The following is a 14,727-nucleotide window of genomic DNA, read 5'->3' as shown; positions in this document are numbered from 1 at the left end:
ATGGCATTCCCATGAGTGCCCTACTGGACACCGGGTCACAGGTCACCACCATCCCGTACGTGCTCTTTAAGCAGTACTGGAATGACTCGGATATTACCCGCTACCCTGACGACGACTTGAGTATCATCGCCAGCAATGGCCAGCCCGTGCCACAGATCGGATTTAAAGAGGTGACCATCAAAATCGGTAGAGTCGAACTGGCAGCACAGGGACTGATCATTGTAGATATTGACAAACATGAGAGTCACCCAAAAATAACTCTAGGAACTAATGTAATTGAAAATTGTCTTGCAGAGGTGATTTTCCTTTTACAGCAGGTTGCCAAGAACGCCAGCTCCGGCGAGCAGCGGGTGCTCCAGAAAGAGATCCGGGCACTGATGCGACGGCAACAAGTGGAACTCTCCGGCGGTGAGATTGGTAGCGTAAGAATGTGTGACCCTTTTCCTATTGCCATGCCCCCAAAAAGTGAAATGATGATTTGGTGCCGGGCAGCAATTGGTCTGAGAGGTAGAGATTACCAGGCAATGGTAGAACCAGTTTACTCAGACAGTAGGCCCACCATTTTGACAGCACGGGGGGTGGTCAATGTACGCCATGGGAGGGTGCCCGTTCGCATAATCAATATCGGGGAGAGGGAAGTGTACCTGCCCCGGTATGCCACGCTAGCCAAATTATATACCATTAACCAAAATGCTATACAATCTGTGGAACCCTTGCCTCCATCTCACCCGGAGGAAGGTAACGGCTCTAAGAAAACAAAGGAGGACTGGTGTCAGCAACTACATTTGGGTACTGACTCCACTCCCTCACATCAGAAACAGGGAGTCTATCGGGTGGTTCAAGAGTACGAGAGAGTGTTTAGTAAACACCCGTTAGACTTCGGGCGAGTCAAGGGGGTAGAACACCACATCCCCACGGGAGACCATCCTCCCATAAAAGAGAGGTATCGACCCGTACCCCCTGCACACTACCAACACGCCAAGGGGATGCTTAGAGACATGAAGGAGGCTGGGGTGATCAGGGATAGCTGTAGCCCCTGGGCAGCTCCACTAGTCTTAGTCCGAAAGAAAGACAACACCATGAGGATGTGTGTAGATTACCGGAAAATCAATCGTATCACACACAAGGATGCGTACCCCTTACCAAGGATAGAGGAGTCATTGGCTGCTTTAAGATCTGCTAACTTCTTCTCTACCTTGGATCTCACTAGCGGGTACTGGCAGGTTCCTGTAGCAGAGGCGGACCGGGAGAAGACCGCATTCACCACCCCGATGGGACTTAGCGAGTTCACCTGCATGCCGTTCGGACTCTGCAACGCACCGGGAACCTTCGAACGACTAATGGAGTGTTGTCTGGGCCACAGAAACTTCGAGACGGTCCTGTTGTACCTGGACGATGTCATCGTATATTCCAAGACGTATGAGGACCACCTGAAACACTTGGCGGAAGTGTTCGAAGCTCTGGCAAGTTACGGCCTAAAGGTGAAACCCTCCAAGTGTCACCTCCTGAAACCAAAGGTGCAGTACCTGGGACACGTGGTGAGCGCTGACGGAGTGGCTCCCGACCCTGATAAGATCACCGCAATTAAGGAATGGCCAAGCCCCTCCAGCGTAAAAGAAGTGCGGCAGTTCCTCGGGTTGGTAGGCTACTACCGAAGGTTTATTCCCGGTTTCACCAAAAAGGCAGCACCTATGCAGGACCTCCTGATAGGCCAGTCCCGGAAGGCCAAGAACCAGAAGCCGCCCTTCAAATGGGAGGAGCTGGAAGAAGAGTCCTTCCGCCAGCTGAAGATGGCCCTCACGGGGGACGAAATCCTGGCGTACCCGGATTATAGCCAGCCCTTTATCCTCTACACCGACGCCAGTAACATCGGGCTAGGAGCCGTACTGTCCCAGATCCAGCAGGGGAAGGAACGAGTAATCGCCTACGCCAGCCGAAAACTGCGACCCACCGAAAGGAACCCCGAGAATTACAGCTCATTTAAGTTAGAGTTCCTGGCCGTAGTATGGGCAGTCACCGAGCGCTTTAAGCATTACCTCGCTTCTTCCCGGTTCACCGTGTACACGGATAACAACCCGTTGACACACCTGGACACGGCAAGACTCGGTGCCCTGGAGCAGAGGTGGATGGCCCGTCTGTCCAACTACGAGTTCACAATCAAATACCGGGCAGGACGCTCCAATACCAACGCGGACGCCCTGTCCAGGATGCCCAACCTGCCGGACGGAGGAGAAGATCCGGAGGGACTGGAAGAAGTTGAACTCCCTGCGTTCCACCGTCATGGGACTATTCAGTATTCCCACCAGGTAAGGAGTAAGCAGACTGCTACGTTGAACCCCTTACCCCACTACAACTGGGCGGAAACGCAAGACAGCGACCCTGCCGTCCGACTGGTGAAGGAGATGCTGACTCGGCCGGAGGCTCGCCTTGAACCAGACGCTCCGGAGGAAGCCAAACAACTATGGGCAGAGAAGAGTCGACTGTTCCTTTACAAAGGGAAGTTGTGCCGCAGAATGGTTAACTCCCGGACGCATGAATTACTCTGGCAAGTAGTGGTGCCACGAAGGGACGCAGCCATGGTGATGGAGGCATACCACGACGGAGCTGGGCACTTCGGGTGGAAGAAGCTGGAGTTCCTGCTGCGCGAGCGGTTCCACTGGGTAGGCATGAGGGGAACCATTGAGAAGTGGTGCAGAGACTGTGGCCCGTGCAACCTGAGAAGGAAGGACCGTGCCAGCCAGAAGACTCCCCTGCAGTCCATCGTCACCCGGCAACCGTTGGAACTGGTAGCCTTGGATCATGTAAAACTGACCCCAAGCAGAAGTGGCTACGTCTACGCGTTAACCATCGTGGATCATTACTCCCGGTTTCTGGTTGTCGTCCCCGTCAAGGACTTAACGGCTCAAACAGCAGCTAGAGCCTTCCAGCAGCACTTTTGCCATCCACACGGGTACCCGGACCAAGTGCTGACGGACCAGGGACCTGCCTTTGAAGCGGAGGTCTTCCAGGAATTCTGCAATCTGTATGGCTGCCGGAAGATAAGGACGACACCCTACCATCCGCAAACTAATGGACTTTGTGAGAAAATGAACCAGGTGGTAATGGATCTTCTAAAAACGTTGCCCCTGGAAGAACGCAGTCTGTGGCCTGAGAAGTTGCCCGATCTGGTGGACCTATACAACCACATCCCGGTAGGTTCCACCAACTGTACCCCGGCTTACCTAATGAGGGCAAGACCTGGTAAGTTACCTGTTGACCTGGAAATGGGAGTCCTGACACCCGAGGACACTTCACCAGAAACAGACTGGGACACAGAGAGGCAGCAGCAGTACCGGAGAGTACAGGAGAGCGTGGAGCGAAGTCTCTGTCAGGCTAGGGAAAGACAAGAGAAAACTTACAACCAGTATGCTCCCGCTGTTCCCCTGGTACCCGGAGAGCAGGTCTTGAAGAGGAAGAGACGGCTCCACAAGTTGGATGACCAGTGGGAGAAGGACCCGTACACCGTACTGCCCTCAAGCCACGAGAACCCGAAGGTTTGTACCATCAGTAAAGACGGAGGGGAAACCACCGCCATTGTATCCCGGGACCACCTGAAGAAGTGTCCCGAACAACTGAGGAACCCTGAAGAGGAACAAGAAGACCATCGACCCGTAGAGGAAAGGGAAGATATGGTTAGTACTGTGCTCGGGGACTTCCCTCGGTCTTGGACTCAAGTCAATGGTGCAGTTGTGGTACCCGTACTCACCTTCCTCCAACCAGCATCCCAAGCACCTACGGAGCAACAGGTAGAGCTGGAAGAACAGCCGGTCCAGGAGGCAGAAGACTCCACACAAGCAGAACAGGAGGATCAACCCTCTGCTTATAGTGAGCCTGCCGTACCCCTAGTGAGACAAAGAGCCGGTAGACAGCTGACAAGTTTACCCTTGACAGCTCCTACACCCTGTAGTTCAGGGCCAGACAGTCAGCTCCGTAGGTCCACTAGGGCCACTAGAGGCCAGTTACCCGCACGCTGGAGGATTTGAAGTGTATAAATAGTTTTATTTATGTTTATCTGTGTATTGTTGCTTGTGTATAATTTTGTGTTTCCAGTTATTTTTAGGAATCCTTGGTGGATTTACCGGGAATCCTTGTACATAGTTGGAGCGTAACCCAGGATGGACTAGAGACTGTTAAGGACTCGGGTAGGACAGACCCCTACCTGGTTACGTCTCCCTGTTTTGGTGAAATGGACACCTTGCTTTCTTCAAAGACTGCACCCGGTTACGGACATGCCGTGACCACCTTTATGTGTTTCTTATTGTATTGTTATTGTTATATCTTGTTATGTTTTTCTAAAATATGTTTAGTCCCGGAGTACTAAATTTCACTAGGGGGGAATGTGACACCCCAGGGGTCTGGTTGCCACAGTGATAGAGATATTATGTCTGAGAGCAGGTGGGAGGTCCTTTGGTCAGGGATCCTGTGCATGCCACACCTCCTGCCCAGTCTTGGGAGGGGAAGAACTTCCCCTATATAAACCCGGGGCTGAAGCAGGGTTAGCAGTCAAGGAGAGTAGAGACAAGAAACAGTCACAGGAAGAAACAGCAGAAGCTCAGTGGGAGCAATACTACTACAAGTCAGGGGCTGGCAGCTGCAGAGCTCGCCCTGACTGAGAAGCTTTCTTACCGGACCCGGCGTCCGAGGCTGTGGGGACTAACTCTTACCCAGCAGCAGAATCCGTCAGGCAGGGGATTTCAGGTCCTCAGGCCCAGAAACCCGAAGGCACGGTCACACGTGTGGGACCAGCACCGCCATCGTGGAGCGGAAGCCAATAGAAGGCCCCGAGTCACCGGCCATACGGGTGAGCACCACACGGTACACTCAGGGACGTGGGCTACTTATATCCGCTTCTAGCAAGGTAGCCAGAAGAGTACAGTCAGTTTGGGAGGCCTACAACTCCGCCTGGCCAGGGGAGATCCCATCTGCTCAAGGACTGACCAGGCCCCGTTCACTAGCAAGTACTCCGGGAGGGTCTATCGTTGTTACCAGTAAAGACCCTGAATTACACCGCACCGTCTCTGAGTGGTTCCTGCTACCCCCATCATCCACATCTGCTGCCCTGAGGCCATACCCCTCCCGTTGGGGGTTATACCATCTATGCTGCACCATCCATCCACCGGCCTCAGCGGACTGTCCTGCAGCGGCAGCTCCATAGCTGCATTCAACGGGTGGCGTAGTCGTCCTGCATCTACCGCTGTTACATCGCCGCTCAGTTTGACTCCCTGGGCACGGACCGGGTCACCGCCACGAGACTACAACCCTCAAGAGATCCGGCTCCGGGTAAGCTCCCGCGTGCGCAACGCAGCGCGACACAGGCCCAGGGGCGCGTCATATGGACAATTGAACGCTGCGGTGGGATGTGGACGTGGACGTTGATGCAGTTTCTTGAGAAACTGCCATAACAAGTGAAGACTGAGAGGAGGGGTCGTCTTTACATGCAGTATGGACAGGGGATTGCCTTGCACACACAACAGGGGGTTCTATTGCACGCACAACAGTGGAAGAAGCAGTGGTGACACCCGCTGACACTGGTCGTGGACCCTGGGTTTCGCCCCACAAAGTCGGATGCTTTGCTGCCATGTGCCTGATCATGCTGGTGGTGGTCAGGCTGGTAGTTTTGTCACCCCTGCTGATGCTGGCATGGCAGGTGGAACATATGGCCTTTTTGGGGTTATCAGCAGAGTCTTTAAAAAAATTCCAGACTGGAAGACCTACCGCTTGTACTGGCAACGTCCCTCGTGTTGGTGTTACGGGGAACGGTTGCCTGCCTTCTGTCTGCGGCCACCACACTGCTTCTTCCTGCCTGTTGGGGTACTCTGCCTCCCTCCCCCTGTGTGCTGCTGGCCTCAGTCTGCATGTCCTCCTTCCACATTGGGTCAGTTACTAGATCATCCACCACCTCCTCCTCTTCCACTTGCGCACCACGATCCTCCTCCTCACTTCCTGGCAATTGTGTCTCGTCATCGTCCACCTCTTGTGACAGATTGCCAACGTCGACTTCCTGTGGCCGTGGCTGTTCAAATATTTGGGCATCGCAACATGGGATCTCCTCTTCCACCACTTCAAGCGTATCAGGCGAGGGGCCCAAATATGGAAATGGACCAGTGAACAGCTCTTCAGAGTATCCAAGTGTGGGATCACTTGCTGTCTGACGACACTCGGCATGGTGGGAGGAAGGAGCATCAGGGTGAGGAGGAGTATGCGGTCGAGACTCACGGCTACTAAGAGTTGACCGTGTGGAAGACAGACCGGAGGTGGTGGTGCCCAGGTAACTGGAAGTATTGTCTGCTGTCCAATTAATAACCTGTTCACACTGATCAGTTCTCAATACTGGTGTTGTTCTGTGCTTCCCTAGTAATTTGGTCAAGAAGTGGGAGCGAGAAGATGTGGCTGTTGGTTGTGGCACATTTTCACCTTGGCCACGGCCCCGTCCTCTGCACGAACCATCACCAGAACGTCCACTTCCACGTCCCTTGCCACGCGCCTTGCCCATTGTAAATGAAGTAAAATAGCTTATACTTGCACTATCAATGGAAAAAGGGTAATAAAGAGTAGATTAGAACCGTGGAAGAGGAAAACCACAGTTATTGTTTACTGGGGTATACCACACTTTTTTAAATAGAGATATTTGCGGCTGAACCGTGAGCGACACACTCAAACTGCTTTTTTTTTAGATACCAAAGGCCCAAAACTGGATAGTACAGCGATTTGACCCGTGGAACTGCGAAACCACATGGGATGTCGGGCCTACACAAGACTATTTTCAACAGATATATTTTTGTGTCACAACAGTCAGGAGACACTACTGTTTTTCTTTACGGAAAAAACTACCAAAAGCTGAATAATAGAGATTTTTTACCGTGGGATGGCAAAACCACAGTTATTGTTTACTGGGGTATACCACACTTTTTTAAATAGATATAATTGCGGCTGAACAATGAGCGACACACTCAAACTGTTTTTTTTTTAGATACAAATGGCCCAAAATGGATAATACAGAGGTTTGAACCGTGGAACAGCAAAACAACACTTCTGTTTCTCTAGCCTACACCAGACTATTTTCAACAGTTATATTTGTGTCTGAAAAATCAGAGACACGCTTTTTTTTGGGGGGGGGGGGGAGGGGAGACACACCAAAAGGTTAATAAGACGGGTATTTGTACAGTGTGAAGGAGGAAAAAAAAAGGAGGATTTAGATGGAAAAAAAAGGATTTTTCCTGGCCCCCGACACCTGGTGCTAAGTCCAGCAATTTCAGCAACAGGAGCACACAGGACTGTAATGCAGCGTTTGCTGGTATATCCACTGCGTCTCCTATACAGCCTGCCTGCCTGATATCTGGGATGGATATTAGTCCTGAGAAGGACTGTTTGTTTGTTCTGGCAGCCTTTACAGACCCTACACTAACTATTTCGCAGTTTATATCTCTCCCTAAATCAGCAGCTCTGTCCCTACACTGTCTAATCCGGAGCGACTGTGTCCAAGATGGCGGCGCCCCGTTTTAAATACTCGAGGTGACGCTGTGCGGTCAGCCAATCACTGTAATGCCCACAACCAACATGGCTGCAGCATTACAGTGACTGGCTGGCAATCCCTGCATGTTCATTGGCTCTGTAAAGAGCGCCAAACATGCAGGGCGGAGACCCGAGCTCCCGCCCGAGGAACCCGGAAATGCTCGGTGCTCACCGAACATCCCGAGTAGCGTGATGCTCGGGCGAGTACCGAGGAGTGTCGAGCATGCTCGCTCAACACTAGTAGTTACACAACTCGACCTACTCCATTTTAAATTCTGCTTTTTTTTATTACACTCTGCTGCTTCATTTATTAATGCAAAAATCCTGGGAGAGAGAGCTCGTTCTCTGAAATGCATCATATAATAATTTTTGGGGGAAACCCTTTTGTCTAAACCTTTCCTTCAGGATTTTTGACTCTTTGATGAAATCAGAGTCACTGGTGCAATATTTACGTATCTGCGTGTATTGGCCATAGGGTACATTTATAATCCACTTGGGGAGATGTCCACTGTCAAAGCGTAGATAGCTGTTAACATATCACCTATAAGAGTGTTCCAAAATCAGACATTTCTTCCATTTTCATTCCGTTGCAGTCTGTCGGTGAAGCTATTCACACTAGGCCTCTGTGAAGAATATTATTAGTAAATTACAAGTCTGCTATTTAAAAACGTGGTTCTCTGTCAGACGTATCACATATAACTGCAGTTCAAATCCAGCCATTTGTAGTGAACATGGAATATATCGTCCTCCATTTATAGATTGTAGCAATGTGTCAGTGTGCACAATTTTACAGCTCCATTTGCTTGTTCGCAGAATACAGCCAGATTTTTTTAGTTTTATTCATATTACTGTATTGTGGAAGCAGAGGAACTTTTTTCAATGATCAGATGCACATGATCCATATGACTGCCGTAATAATACAGAAATTTTGTGGAGCGTGGCAAATATTCCACTCCTTTTAAAGTCAGCCACCTGTGTTTAGTTGAACAAATTGACACTTGGTCGCTGACAAATACCATACTATTAGGCGACTGCCTGAAACCGTAGCCATTAGACGTGATCCCATATGCCTGCCCTAATAATCCAGCAATTATTGTGAGCGTGTCAAATATTACACTCCCTTTAAAGTATTGTAGTTGTGGGTTCAAACCTATTCACAGTTGGCCGCTGACAAATAGCATATCTGTGAACAATATTGTCAGAGTATTACGCCACTTTTGCGGACTAACAAAAAAAAACATATAAAAAACAAGCTAAAATGGAAAAAATGTTAAGAAACATTCTTTCCAGGGTAATGACTTGTATATAAGGCCAAAGAAATAAAAAAAATAAAGTTATGGACTGTGGAAGACATTTATGCGACCAGAATTAACACTCATCTGTAGCTGCTGATGATACCACCTAGCAGCAGAACTTGTTCCTATTGTAAATGCATCTAATCGATAGGGAATAGAATACATTTTAAATTTTTTTGGCCAGCACCAGCAGCACGCAGTATAAGGCAATAATACCTGGCTGGATCAGTGTAATACGCTATCCATACTGAGATACCTCACCCGTAAAAGAATTTCAGATAAGACAGTTAATATTCTAGAACATAGAATCTAGTTGAATTGTCCTTCCCATTATTAATGAGTGAGTCTCCTATAGTGTTAATGCGTATGCAGCAATTTCAAGGGATGCCAAAAATTAGGACGAACTCCAATACACATTTGAAGAGACGTAAAAAACCAGACTAGTCCATGTAACCTCAATGTAATCACATTGTTCAGCTACTGCACCTTCTCCTCCTGTTTGGCCTCCATCTCTGAAATGATCATATCAGTCACAAGCTGACAGCACTGCAGCACTGCCTTGGCCAAGCGGCAACAGGCTGTGCTGAAGATAATATGCTTAATGCTTAATTGACAAACCGCCCAGCACTGCAGAGTTGTTGAACATACAGTCAGGCATGGTCGTGTGTGACAATGGGCGGAACCTGGTGACAGAGAAATGACAGCCGGAGTAGATACGGTTTCCCTCTATGCCAGTCCTTTCACCAAGCTAAAGAATATGGCTGTGGTGAAATACAACTCTCATCAAGAAGCAGTCTCAGTGAAAAACAATGGGCCCCCCAGAGGATTTGATTTTGAGGGCCCACCTTTCTCCCCCACTCAAGAGCCCCATAGCAGCTGCAAAGTTTGAGCTATCATGAACTCTTCTGATGGAGAAGCCAGGGTCCACCCGAAAATTCTCTGGTGGGACCGTCCAACCCTGCCGAGAAGCATCCCTGCCTAAGAAACTTGTGTGGGAAGGTTCCTGGACACTCTATGGCTCCTTTTTTACTGTGGACTGGCTCCAGCAATCTATAAGGTTGCAATCTATGATCCCTTCACTGGCTCCCCATTGGCCAGAGACTTCAGTTCAAAACTGTAACATGACATGCAAAGCCATCCACAACCTGTCTCCTCCTACATCTCTGACCTAGTCTCCCGTTACATACCAGCACGCAACCTCCGATCCTCACAAGATCTCCTGCTCTACTCCCCTCTTATCTCCTCCTCCCACAATCGCATACAAGATTTCTCCCGTACATCCCCCCTACTCTGGAACGCTCTACCCCAACATATCAGACTCTCACCTACCGTGGAAACCTTCAAAAGGAACCTGAAGACCCACCTCTTCCGACAAGCCTACAACCTGCAGTAACCCTCGCTCCACCATACTGCTGCACGACCACCTCTACCCTCATCTACTGTATCCTCACCCATCCCTTATAGACTGTTTGTGTGCCCTCACAGGCAGGGTCCTCTCTGCTCATGTACCAGTTAGTGACTTATTTTCACATGTAATGGAATAAATGGCGCTAAAATAATAATTATACTACTTGTACTCTGGGTCAATTGATGGCACTTTCCTGGTGACTGCCCCTAAATTGATCTGTTTTGGCAGCCATTGAATCCAATGGCGCTTGGCAATGTTTGGCGAATATTCGACAATTACATTGGCAAATATTGCAAAAAAGACGATTGTAATCTGAAACCTATATTGAAATATTTGCTCGTCTCTAATCATAAACACCCCTAAAAAAATATGTGGGTGTTGCATCACGGTCTCCCTAGTGATATGGTGGTGGAGGATGAGGAGAAGGAGGAGGACCACATAAAATAGAACAATTCCTGAAGGTTATACCCATGAAAAAACTTCGGCCCACATCATAAAACTAACGGGTAAGGGGTCTGGAAAGTAAACAACTCATACCCCATCGCCATCTGGTAATGCCTACTCAGAAGCATATATATACACAGGAGAACCCACGAGTACAATGGCATAAAAAGACTTTATTAATTAATGGAATAGCAGTGCATCAATTACAAATAGTATTACAAAAGGTGCAAACATGCGGATATATCAGCCATAGTAAATAACTGAGCCCGAAAGTGAGGGGAAGGGGAAAAAGAAGTAAGGGGGAAATGGAAAAGATCCGTCCCCAAAGGGGCCCCACAGAGCAATGAGCAACAGAAAAAAACAAATGGGAGTCAGGTGAACCTGTGTCTCAATTATGCATATGGTAGACTATCGTAGCCAATTCCATAAGGAAACAATGAATCACTCACCCAGTAAACACGAAGCCCAGCTCAAGGGGGGACCAGCAGGAGGGCAAAGAACAATGGCCAGCAAGAGCCCCGACGCGCGTTTCGCTGATGGGTATAGCTTTTTCAAGAGACATGGATACAGAAGCCACAAGGACCTCTTAAATACGCCCCCAAACGATCACATGTATGGTCATGTGATCGGTAAAGATGGCCGCTCATCGACCGATGCTCATGGCGCATGCGCCGGGATCACCACCGCTTCCATGCCACCGCCCCATCCGTCATGACGTCGGCGCTAGTCCGGAAGTGCTGCGTGCACAACATCCGGTAAAGCGCCAAGGCCATAAAGACAGCTGAGCGCGGACATGGAGCGTAAGGAGCCCGGCGCATGCGCACCGCATCAGTGGATGCAAGAAGGTCCAATAGATTATATGAAGTATATAAAACTAATCACGGAGGTGAATAATGCTCACAAGATAGCATGTCTACTACTCAATAGATATCCACATCTAATTTTGGAAGAAGTACTAAGGGGTCAAAAAAGCCTCCAGAAAAAAGTAGCTTCTAGTATTATAAATCGAGAGAAGAGATATGCAGACAAAATTATATATATACGCATAGCCATGGGGACAGCCACAAAGGAGAGGGCCAACTTTATGAAAAAATATATTCATATAGGTGCATCATTCATCCAATCCATTTCATATGAGGCAAAGAAGAAGTCCACAAGAATCAGTACCCCCAAATAGGATGGGACAACATAGGAGGTCCTTGAAGGAAAATCACTAAATAAGGAAAGACATAAGACATAAAATCAAAAGCAAGAATAAAATCACATATAAAAAACAAAAATGACCATAATGTAATCCCTCATGGAGAGATGTAAACAGGGCCAGCAGGAGAGCATGTCTGGGTGTGAAGGGGTGCATGGGAATAGACCGCCCAAAAAATAACCATTGGATTTGAGTTTATGTTTGATGCTATCATCTGGTGGTGTTGAGAAGTCTGGCCCAATTCATGTTGGTATATGTACCAGTTGTAGACTTCTTTGTTTGTGTGAAGGAGGACTTTATGCTGATATGACAGTAGATGGCGATGTTGTGTAAAGTTTCCTTGTTTACTGTATTGTAAAAAGAAAAAAGTCTCTCTTGTATTTTCTGTTTTGTTCTTACTTCCTGGTGCAGTACAGAGTGACTGTGCGTTTTTTATTTTACCTCATGTTCTTAGAAGTTAAAGCTTGTTATCCCATTTAATCTGCTCTGTGAAGTTTCTACCGCAACTGTGGGTATCCAGAAGCTGTGCAACAATTCAGCCCTTGTTCATTTTTATAAGAATCAGCCTGTCAGCATTTTCAGTTGACAGGCGGATGCGCCTATTAGTTTTATCAGTTATAATGCCCCTGGCGGCACTAAAAACTATCTCTGACAAAATGCTAGCGGCCAGGACCTCCAAGGCGTAGAAAGACAGTTCATGCTACGTGTCCAACTTGCATCTCCCAAAACTTTTCCCTCCTTGTCAGAGTACCCCGTGTATCAGGGTCTGGGCGCTGGGAGGGTCTGAGAAAACTGTCCCAGACCTTTGACAGCGTTCTCCTGCCTCTGCCGCATCTGGTTTGTGTCTCCCTCTCTTGCACTCCTTGGTTGTCCAATGAACTGTCTGACTGTGACCTCGTTGTCAGATGGGAATTTTTTTGTTTGTTATAATTCTTCAACAAGAGTCTGAACTTAATATCTCCCAAAATTAACTCCTTCGGTTTCCTCCCTCTACTAACCTACCTATACCTAACTTTGCAATTTCCTTTAAGTGCTGCCACCATGGCTTCCACTCGGCACGCCTGCTATCTTGGAGTCATATTTGACACAAAACTTTCCTTTATTCAACTTGGAAAATCACTCACTCGCTCATATCACCTGAACCTTAAAAACTTCTCCAGAAGTCGACCTTTTCTCACCTTTGATACTGCAAAAACTCTTACTGTCACTCTTATTCACTAGTGCAACTCTCTTCTAATCGGTCTCCCTCTAAACAAACTGTCTCCTCTCCAGTCCCTTCTGAATGCAGCAGCCAGGGTCGTATTTCTATCAAGACGCTTCACCGACGCCTCTACACTGTGCCAGTCATTGTTATGTTCTGCTACCAAAGCTAAGGAAAGAGAGGAGATCTGTCCCTACTATAGGACTCAGCTGAATCCCTACGATGTAACAGGGAACCTGATCCTGCGATCAGACCTGCTAAAGTCCTAATCTAGTCTGTACGGAGACCTATAGATGTGGGGAGGGAATCCCTACAAGTACTAAGGACTGGGAGGAATATGGGACACCTCCTAACAGAAATAGTAGCAGACAGACGAACAAACAAAATAGATAGAACATAGAGGTCCGTAGACCAAGCAAACTAACAGAGCTAGATACAGAGCACAGGCTAGCTAGAAAGTAGATATACAATGAAGTCCAGCAAAGCCAGAAGGGCGGAGCAGGATTAAATAGGCCAACAAGGTCATGTGACCAGCAAAGGAAAAAAAACCTAACAGCAAGGTTCTAACAGTACCCCCCCTTCTAAGAGGATCCTCCGGATCCCCTAGGACCAGGCTTATCAGGAAATCTCCTGTGAAACGCTCTGATAAGTCTGGACGCGGAAACATCATCTGACCTCACCCAAGAGTTATCCTCGGGTCCGAAACCTTTCCAGGCCACAAGATACTGCAAACTACCTCTATACCGTCTAGAGTCAAGGATGCGAGAAATTTCATATTCCCCGTCCTCCACCACCGGAGGAACAGAGGCAGAGGCGTCACCATCCGACACAACAGCTTTTTTTAACAGAGAGACATGAAAGACCGGATTAATTCTCCAGGAGGTAGGAACCTCCAACCTAACAGCAGATTGGTTGACAACCTGAAGCACCTTAAAGGGCCCTACAAACTTGGGACCCAATTTCTTAGAAGGAATCCTCAACCGCAGATTCCTAGAGGACAACCAAACCATGTCACCAACAGCGAACAAAACCTCCTGTCGTTTCCTATCAAAGTAGTCTTTAGATTTTCTGTTGGCCTCCTGAAGATTACCACGCACATCCGTCCAAACTCTTTCCAAATCAGCGGAAAAATTCTCCTCCTCAGGCACGGCAGATCCCAACTTGGAGAACGACCCAAACGACGGATGTCTCCCAGAACAACAAAAAAAAGGCGAACAACCAGCAGAAGAAGATGTATGATTGTTCAGAGCAAATTCGGCAAGTGGCAGAAACTCAGACCACCCCTCTTGATTGTCTGCCACAAAACAACGCAAGAACTGCTCAACATCCTGGTTTTTCCTTTCTGTCTGGCCATTAGATTCAGGATGATATCTGGACGAGAACGACAAATGAATTCCCAACCTGTCACAAAAGGCACGCCAAAAACGAGCCACGAACTGAGGACCCCTATCAGAAACAATGTCAGTAGGAACGTCATGAAGTCTGACAATTTCCTTGACAAAGGCCTTAGCGAGAGTTTTAGCGCAGGGCAGTTTGACGAAGGGAACCAAGTGACACATCTTGCTAAAACGGTCCACGACCACCCAGATGACAGTAAAACCCTCAGAGGGGGGAAGGTCAGTTATAA

Source organism: Phyllobates terribilis, unplaced genomic scaffold, assembly GCF_046119375.1.
Source record: "Phyllobates terribilis strain yellow unplaced genomic scaffold, ASM4611937v1 Scaffold_8__6_contigs__length_399053987, whole genome shotgun sequence".
NCBI classification, from domain to species: Eukaryota; Metazoa; Chordata; class Amphibia; order Anura; family Dendrobatidae; genus Phyllobates; species Phyllobates terribilis.
This window is presented reverse-complemented; position numbering follows the sequence as displayed.